Source organism: Meleagris gallopavo, chromosome 1 (assembly GCF_000146605.3).
Source record: "Meleagris gallopavo isolate NT-WF06-2002-E0010 breed Aviagen turkey brand Nicholas breeding stock chromosome 1, Turkey_5.1, whole genome shotgun sequence".
NCBI classification, from domain to species: Eukaryota; Metazoa; Chordata; class Aves; order Galliformes; family Phasianidae; genus Meleagris; species Meleagris gallopavo.
The window spans coordinates 9,778,822-9,788,566 of record NC_015011.2 but is presented as its reverse complement, the minus strand read 5'-3'; positions in this window follow the sequence as shown (position 1 = coordinate 9,788,566).

Here is a 9,745-nt window from a genome sequence, read left to right as displayed (position 1 = left end):
CAGCTTCATGAATATGTATTACTCTGAAATCTATTTTTTCCAATAGTCTCATGTGTCATTCAGCATCCAATATGAAGCTGCCTAGGAGATGGACCAAGGTAGTACAGTAAAAGCCATTTGTCTTCAGAACATTCTCTTTGGCTGCTGTAGGCAGGAAGGACAGGGATGCCACAGAACACGGCTTCATACTAAAAGGCAGCAGAGTGCAGCTGCAGGACTGGCTTCTGGATCTGTGACAGAGTTCTGCCAGTGGTCCTCCAAGGAAGACAGAACTGCTGGGCGGTCTCCAGCCAGATGAACCGTGGGGGCCTGGCTTGATTACCACTGGAATACTGTGGGATGCACAGAGTGGACAAAAAAACTACCACCACCATCACACATACCTACACAGGTCACATGTCAGTGCACGAAGAAACTGAGAGCAGTGACAATTGCAGCAGAGTAGCGATCGGAGGTGTACTTTGTACTTAACTGGAAAAGTCCATCTCCCAAAACACACCTCTTCCGGAAATACATTGACACCTTACTTCCACCCGTACCACTCTGTCATCACGAAGCAATATTAGCAAAATACATTAAATTAATCCCTCTGTAAATTGTTTAAGTGGCAATTTTAACTCCTGGTCTAGGGAAAAGCTCATTTTTCTCAAGGCACTCATGTGAGAAAGTGAAACATTTACGCTTCCTCCTGAAGAGCACCACCAAAAATACCCTGTCAGAAAATCACTTTGCCTGCACAGATGAGCTGCAGTGACAGGCAGAGCCCACAGATCTGCACTTGCCATAGGACAGCAGGCAGTTTCTCAGCATCTGTGTTTATCAGCTCACGCACTCAGTCCTGTGAGCACGGCAAATAATCTGTCAGAGGGGTAGCACATAGCAATAGAAATAACAGCTGGTTGTCCTCCAGGTGAACACTTCCATCCCGGCCAGCATCTCCCACCAGCACCCACCAGAGCTCTCCCCTCAGGGTCTACCCCTGGCCAAGGCTGAAGGCAGCTCCAACACAGCTGACACCGCAGGGCAGCGCTCCTCACTTCTGCCAGAGCCTTTCTGTCACTTGGCCGCTCAATGCGGTTTATCAATTCACTGCTGACCCAACTAATTTTTGTGTTTGATTTCTGGCAGGGTAGGTTTAATTGGAGCAGACATCCATTCAGCCTCACAGTTGCACACATCATTGCAGTCCTCACACCTCCCTCACAGAAGAGGCTTTTGGTCATGGGCAGAGGGAAAATGTATCCTGTTACAGCAGCCACCCGCACCCAAATCAGGTTCAACAACTGTGCAACCTCGCCCTGAAAATAGCCTTTATGAAGCTGTTCTGAGACATCTTTCAAAATCAGGCCCACAACAGAGCTTCAGTCCCTCCTCTGAAGGACGGATGGCAAATGTGTCACAGATTAACACAGACAAAATGCATTTGTCACTCTCTCACTGATTTCTGTGGGCTGGCCAGGGGCGCTGACTGTGAGAACGGGAAGAAGAGAGCAGCACCAGCTCAGCAACGGCCTGCAGGGCGGCACGGACCTGCAGCTCAGCTCTGGCCCAGCTCCAGCAGGATAAAGCTGGGGCAAAGCACCGCAACTTCTGCCCACAAAAAAAAGCAAATGAACATGGAGGCTGAAGGGACCACTGACACGGGGCAATGTTACGTTCTCACTACATCCATCTCTTTTTCCACTCTTCTACTGGAAATATACAAAGCCTAACTTGACATAACGCTTAGAATAAAGTTAGCCTTTTACATACAATCTTTTTTAAAATAAACATTTGAAGTTGAAAGTACACACACTAGCATAGAACATCTTAATCAGGGTACTAGATTTATTATGAAAGGTGATCGCTGCACTGTTTATAAAGTGAAAGCCCTGTTAGTTCCTTCAAGTAAAAACAAATGCAAGCTGTCGAGACCAATGCAGTTAAACCCGTGGAAATACGCAGTCAGCACTGAACAATCTGAATAGCACAGTCATCATCTTTTAATGATAAATACAGATAAATTAAAGGAGTGCTGTGACAAAAGGCACCATGAATGGTGAACCATGCTCCACGCTAAGAGAAAGGCATTTTGGCAACAGCCTGCCGAGGTCTATGCAGGATGGTCTGGGGCCTCTCAGAGAGGTCTCCCAGCAGCAGACAAGTACTTCTACACCAGCTCATAGCTCAGCCAGTGATCTTCAGAAGCAAAAGAGTAAAACCTGAAGTACAGTTTGCACGAATGACTACACAGTCACTTTGTAATAAATATTTCAACTTGCTATTCATTAAAAATATAGAAGAGCGAAAAGGCACACACTTGAAGCAGGACACAGCTCACTGCAAGTGACTAATGCAGCAATTCTCAGCTCTGCACAGCTAAGATTATGCAGCTCACTGTCAAAACAGAGCCTGTCCCAGCCCTTACCAACAAACACAGCAGGGTCACATCTATTCCCCTTTCACGCTGGGCAGTGCATAAAAAGCTACCTATGCATTGCAGATGTTCTTAGGCAACACCACTCAAAAGGAGTTACTAAGCTATCACACAAAAGATCACAGATACTTAACTGCCTATGCTAGATATGCGATGACAAAATGAAGTCCCCTAACTTTTTATTCAACCATGGGTTCTTCCAAATCATTCAGCTATTAGGCAGGGGCACCTAATTGAAAACAAGACTATGGGCAAAAACACAGAGTGTAGAAAGACTGTCTATTTTACAGGCTTTCTTCAGTTTAGAGAGAATTCAGCAAAAGGTAACAATAACAGTTTTATGAGTAACCAAATCATCAAGAAACCATCTATATGTGAATTTTCACAGACATGTTTTGAGGGTGTGGTGATTCTAACCATAGCGCCGTGCTAACTTGCTTCTGCAAACCTAAGCTATTCTATTGTCATCTGAAAGATCTAAGCCTCTAAAATACCTATGATATGAAATAAAACTCACCAGAAGTTAACAAGTATTTGAGATGCAGTGACTACAGAAACCAATGATGGACACAGCCAAGGGAAGAAAATGAGTCTTTTACCAACCACCAGTAGCTCTCCAATCACTGTACATTCATGGAAATAAACAAACACCAAAAAACCCACCACCTTCTCATAAATAAATAAGTTCAACATTTCTAGTACATGAAAATGAACTACAGTGATGTGGCTGGCACATCAACTACACCCATCATCACAATACAGAATCTTCAGCTTAATCCCTAGTGGCATTGAGCTCATAAAGAATGTATAGAATCTCCAAATCCCACATTTCTGTGCAAGAAGCAGGGCTGCTTTTCATTCTGCTTCTTTCCCCAAAGAAACCTGAAAATGCTCTTCCTGTTAACTCAAAAGACATAGAATTGAGGAGGCAGGAAAAAATAAATCACTGCATAGATTAGGAAACTATGCAGTTTTCTAATTCCTCATCATGCCAACTTCTAAATGAAGATACAGTTAAGCATTGTGTAAAAACTTGCAAAGATAATACATAAAAAAGCACTCTGCTAAAGAATGTTATGCTGCACAAGGCACGTAGGAGGAATTTGTCCAAGTAAGTTAAATGAAGAAATAACAGAGAAAAAGCAAGTAGCATACAGTAAGCCTGTCTTCAAACAACTTCATTTCTGGCACAGCCTGTACTACCCAGCAGCTCATAAGAGCCGTGTAAACTCTTTCTTCAAATCTTATCAAAGAGTAAAACATTTAAGATGAAGCTCCCACCAAACTGATGGAAAAGTGAAATGGCAGCTCCTTTGGGCAGAACTTCATCACTCCTTCCTTCTCACATAGTTAGCTTGGGAAGAGATTAGAGAAATAGTATTTCCAAACTCTGTCACATGGAATTAATAGAGAACGTTGTGATACACAGGAAAGCACTTTACTTGTCCTCTAGGTGTCATGGACCTCTTCTCTGTAATTCTTTATGTAAATACATTTGCACTTTTGGCACATTTGCTATAAACAGAACTGACTCACCGTACCCAAAAGAGTTTTGATTTCTGGATTGCAATCAGTTGTTTAAATGATTTGATTATTTAAATGACTTCTCTTAAAACAATGAAATAAGGTTGGAAAACTGCTGTTCAAGCTAATCTGTATTACAGGAGCAAGCCTCTATTTGATCAAATTTGAAACTGAATCATTCACTCCGCATGCAAAATATCTGTTCTTGTCTCCACACATAGATTAGTGATCCTGAATTTAAGAAATAAAAACTACTTTTAGTTTACGGTGTTACAAGCTGATACAGGCATACCAGGCAGTGGAGCATCCAACCCTATGAGAAAATAAAAAAGCCATTAGGAACATAATCACCCATTATCCTGTACATTAATTCTCTCTGACAGTTAATCGCCTGAGTATTTCATCATAACTTCACACCTTTCTGTTCATGTACTTATTTTAACATTCTCTGGACAGCAAAAAATCAGTGATCTTTGCCATTCAGTCTGGTTCTGCCAAGAGGTACTGACAGCCTCTTGCTGTCAAGTGATTTGCCAGCATCTCCTCCACCTTCTCTCCCATCAACCTTTGCATGTTTAAGAAACAAAAAGCCAATTTTGGTCTTACCACTAATTATTGTAAGCAGAGGACAGGCACTAGAAATTCACACATACTCACAATTGTGAATGGTTAAACAGTCAGGGAGCAGACAAGTATAAACATTAGCCCTGGCAGAAGTTGTGCCCTGTTCCACCAGCACTTATGGACAGGGAAGAACATGGGCAGTGCCAGGAAGTTAGATACAGACCTGCCAGAGTGCATCCAGTGGAGGGCCACAAAAGTGATCCAAGGGATGGAACACCTCTCCTACAAGGACAGGCTGAGAGCTGGGGCTGTTCAGCCTGGAGAAGGGAAGGCTCTGGGGAGATCTGAGAGTATCTAAAGCGGGGCTGTAAGAAGGAAGGGGAGAGACTTTTTAGCAGGGTCTGTTGTGACAGGACAAGGGGAAATGCTTTCAAAATTGAAGAGGGGAGGTTTCGATTAGATATAAGGAAAAAGTTTATTACAATATGAGTGGTGAGGCACTGAAACACGTTGCCCAGAGACATGGTGGTAGCCTCATCCCTGGAGGCATTGAAGGTCATGCTGGACAGGGCTCTGAGCACTCTGATTTAGCTGTAGGTATCCCTGCGCTTTGCAGGGAAGATGGACTACACGACCTTTAAGGGTTCTTTTCAACTCAAATGATACTATGATTCTATGAAGTGCAATAACTTCAGAAAGAACAACAGAGCACACAAGTCAGACACTTGTAAGGAAGTACAGGGTGGGAAAGTGAAGAAAAAAACACCCTAAGTTTCCCACACATTCTTGTCTTTTCTCTCAAATTTTATTAGTTCATGAAACCAATTTCATCCACTTGGCATTTTGCAAGCAATTCATATATTTCATCACTTGAAACACTCAACAGTGACACGAATGATCGGTCAGCAGCCATCATTCCCTCATCTCCAGATACGCAGAGAAATTCAACTGTTCATCTTCAACAGCTTGGCATATAAGACTGCATACATGTCTGATGCAAAAGAGGAGGGAAAAGGTGAAGATACACAACTATATTCTACAAGGAAGCAACTATGAGGGTGTGCCAAGCCATAAGACACGTCTAGCAATTAGCCATCACAAGCCAACGAAAGAACTAACATATATGGACTCCTGGGTCACCAGCCTTAGCATGGTACTCACTAACGAAACCACTTCCTTCCTCAGCTTTTTTTCCCTCCATGTCACCCTACAGTGACGCTCAATTCCCCTCCGGGCACTGCAGACTCTGAGACAATAAGAAAATTTCAGTGTCAGGCCTGAAGCACTGCCAGAATCCTGAAACCACCTCAAAGAAGTGCTTTGCAACCAGCCATTGTTTTCCATGGTCTCATGACAAAGTCACGCCCAGGTCAGTTTCCATCAGACACCAAAGAGCATCTCCAAAATGTACAGTACAAGTACAGTAGTCCTACGGGCACACTTTTAGCCCAAGTAATTTTATATACAACTTCCAGATAAAAAATTTAAAAGCACAGCAGTTTCTAGAGTTTAATATAACAGCCCTCAGCTTTTTCCCCAGCTTTCAAAGAGCTTATGACAACTATTCTTCAGGCAACCATACAAGAAACAAGTCTGAATAGATATCTTTTAAATTTTCAGGCTTCCTTAAAGTATGCACAGAGTTGAGGAAAGCTAAGCAAAAAACTGCACAGTTTCAACAAAACACCGAAATGATGCATTACATGAATCTGTAAGAAAAGTATAAAGCCTCCTCCTAACAAGAAAACCAACCAGCTGAAGCTATTACCATAAACTAGTCCAGTTCTCATTAATTTAGTTGCATTGGTAGGAAATTAACATCTTAATGGCACTTTTTATCCTACTGCCTCATAACAGCAGATGTTTCCAGTAGCAAAAAAAAAAAAAAATTGCACAAAGTTGACAACTACAGTTTTGAAGATGCTTGAAACAACTGGAACAAGGTATCTTGGAGCAAGTCTTTAAATAAACCAGAGTACATCATATTGAGCTCTAACCCTGTACGGAGGGGAACATACTCTTGGCAGCGTCACTGAAAGTTAAATCTATGCTAAATGGCATTTCTCCCAAGAGAAGCCTCTTCTGACACAGCCATATTAGCAGCGTTTCAACTGCATTTCAACATGAGATGTACTGGACAAAAGGAAGAGGCAGACAAGCTCTGCCAAACTGTTGGGTTTTTTAATCCCAAATATGAAGTAGTCCCTGAATCCAATGCTGTCAGCAATTAGGACTGACTCTTGGGAGGGGTTATTAACCAAGCCTGTGCAAGCACCCTGAGCTACTTTCTGCATGCTCTGTGCCAAAACAAAGTATTTCCTTGTCTCAAAGCATCACAGACACACCACAGAGGCAATCAGGCTCCTAAAACAATACAAAGCCAGTGACAGTAAGTAGTAATCTCACACATCAGTGAGGTTTCCAAATTCAAGTGGAATTAACACAAGGAAAGCAGGATGGATAGTTTAGTAATGAAGTGAAGAAATCAAGGTAGAAGGAATATGAAAAAGATTAATGCTGTCATCATTCCAATCAGACCAAGCAATTTCAAAGGCAGATAAAGGATGGCATTTGTAAGTCTGCCTCTAAGACTGGGATGAGGGCCAGAGTTACACTGTCTGAGCTGACGGGTATATTTATGCCACTATGACGCTTCAGTCAGTAATGATAAAGGTCCAAAGGTCAAAGCTGCTGAAGGAAAAAAAAAGCTGTACACACACACTGTATCTTTCTGAATAGTCATGGCTGGCTGCGGGGAAAGAGGTAGGGCTAATTCCTTCACACACAGGCCACGATCACACTGTTTCAGCTATGCGCATTTCAAAGCTTCTTAAGAGGTTTTTATAGAGGTAACAACTTGCTTAGCCACCAAGCTGTGGTGTTCTTCTAAGAATCCATTTTTCTTAGGAATTGTTTGGTTTTCAATTCAAAGCTGAGAAGATGACAACAGTGTTTCATCGCAAAACCAAAAGGCGGTTCTCCGGTCCAAGCCCCTGCCCTCGCATAGACCCCAAAGGTGCTCCCACTGCTGACACCTGTCAGCCTCCTAGCAAGGACTTCTTCCAGCTCTATCTAGATCCCAGTTACTTCATGAGCATTTGCATATTTAAACCTTGGAATTTTAAAAATTAAACCATGGATTTCATTCTTCCATAAATACCTTAAGAATGTAATTACCTGTCAACCTCAAATTCTGATTAAGGGGTAGCAAGCCTTCTTTTCAACCATTTGCAAGTGTTTCAACAGATGCAGTGCCCCAAAGTCACAGTAACTTGGAGTTCAGGACTTTTTGCATTAATAACATAAGCAAGCTGAAGGCTGCAGAACAAGTTAAACACCACAGAGATCCAATATGGCTATATGCAGGTCACTCCAAAAGAAACACTTCCTACTTATTTCCACAGAAACTACAACAGATACCAAGAGCACAATAACAATGTCTGATCAAGCAAACTCTCAGCTACAAAATGTTTTTTCAATAGTCACCATCATTAGCTATGCATTTTCACCAGCTATGAACAAGGGCCTGCATGCCGTGCGCATATAAAAATCTGCACTAACAGAGGTGACCTACTGTTTCCTAGCTGCTATGACAGCATCATCACTAGGAAAATGTGGCTCACAGTGCATCTTTAATCAGTCCGAACAGATGAAGTCAGAAGACACCAAATCCAGACAGTACAGTGGGTGTGGACAATCCAGTGAAGATTGGTAATGTGCTCCACGGTCTTCAAACTGGTATGGTGCCTGGAGTTTATCATGCTGCAAGAAAAAAGTTGTCTTCTTCTCCAGCCTGACTCTGGAATTTGTTTAAAGGTATAAAACCTTAAGAGAAGCAGTTTTAGTCAAGGACTATTCTGGCTACTGCACTCAACTCCAATGGCACCCAGCAAACCAGAGCTGTCAGACCTCCAAAAGCTGCGCTGCAAGAAGCAGAAGTAAAACCACACCCTCCTGCAAATTCTCCTTCGGAAGAGGCAGCCTCACCACCCAGAAGACACACACACATTTGTCTGGCCTTGAAAAGTGCCTTCAGGGCCAATAACTGGAAAGCTTTCTGGGTACCCAGGAACCAAGGCAAGCAGTAAGATATGAAAGCTAGGTCCAATTTATTACCAACAGCCCCCCAGAGACCTTGACTAAAAGCTCACAACGTGTGTGGAAAAAAAAAAAAAAAGCCTTTGGAGAAAAGACTGGGCACATGCTTTAACAAGGCTACAAGAAGAGCTCAGATCATAGTGGCACAAAATGCATACAAGAGTAGATGGGAGCACCTACAGAAACAACAGGACTTCTCAACCTCATGGCATCGCATCCTTTTACACATGGGAGTTTTCTTTAGCTGACTGGCTACGAGATGAGCATTCCTGTACACCCTGATAAACTGAGTGATTCATTGTGCCTTGTCCCACTTAAAAACACTCATATTACTGTTTATGGCTGCATTTGGCAAATATATATTTTATGAAGTGAATCTACTAGCATATCTCCATATAATAGGGAAGCTACTTCAAACAGTGATCATCCTGCAAGTAAGAAAGCATGTATGGTAGCAGTAGATAATCTCCTGAAGTGTTGGCATTTGGTATTTCTTCCATGGTTCAGAAACCCTAAGCAATGCGTCTGCAGCTCCACAGTTCCTCATCTCTCATTTCAGATAACAAGCAAGCTGTGGTCAGCCAGTCAGGGGTCCAGCCCCTTCTTAGCATTTCCAGTACATCTGCCTTTTCCTACTTCTGACATTTATGAGAACGCAGTATTAACATCATAACTTTGATATTTATTTTAAAAAAACCCAAAGGAATATCAGACTGTGTAACTACAAATACTTTGTTTAGCTGAAATATTTGAAAAGGAACGAGAAAGCAGAAAAGCAAATCACCGCCTTTAGAACAAACAGACATTCTTCTTTGCTTAAGTCCATGCAGTGTTTCCAGAAGCCATCTCAGACAATTGTTCCACAGCTCTAAGTACACACATGACATCTTTGTGCTACGAGTGAGGTCTGCTGTAGCGCTCAGATATTATGATGAACTTAAAGCCAGCTGAGAACAAAAAGCCACCTGGAGGATAACATAACCAAATGTAGTTTGCTTCAGACACAAAGAAACACAAACTGCACGGAAGGATTTTCCATGATTTAACAAAGACAATAAATGATCACCAATAGCAGACTACACAGTAACGAGTCACAAATAATAGCTTAATGCTTATCTATAAAGAAAAAATATTTATGCAATT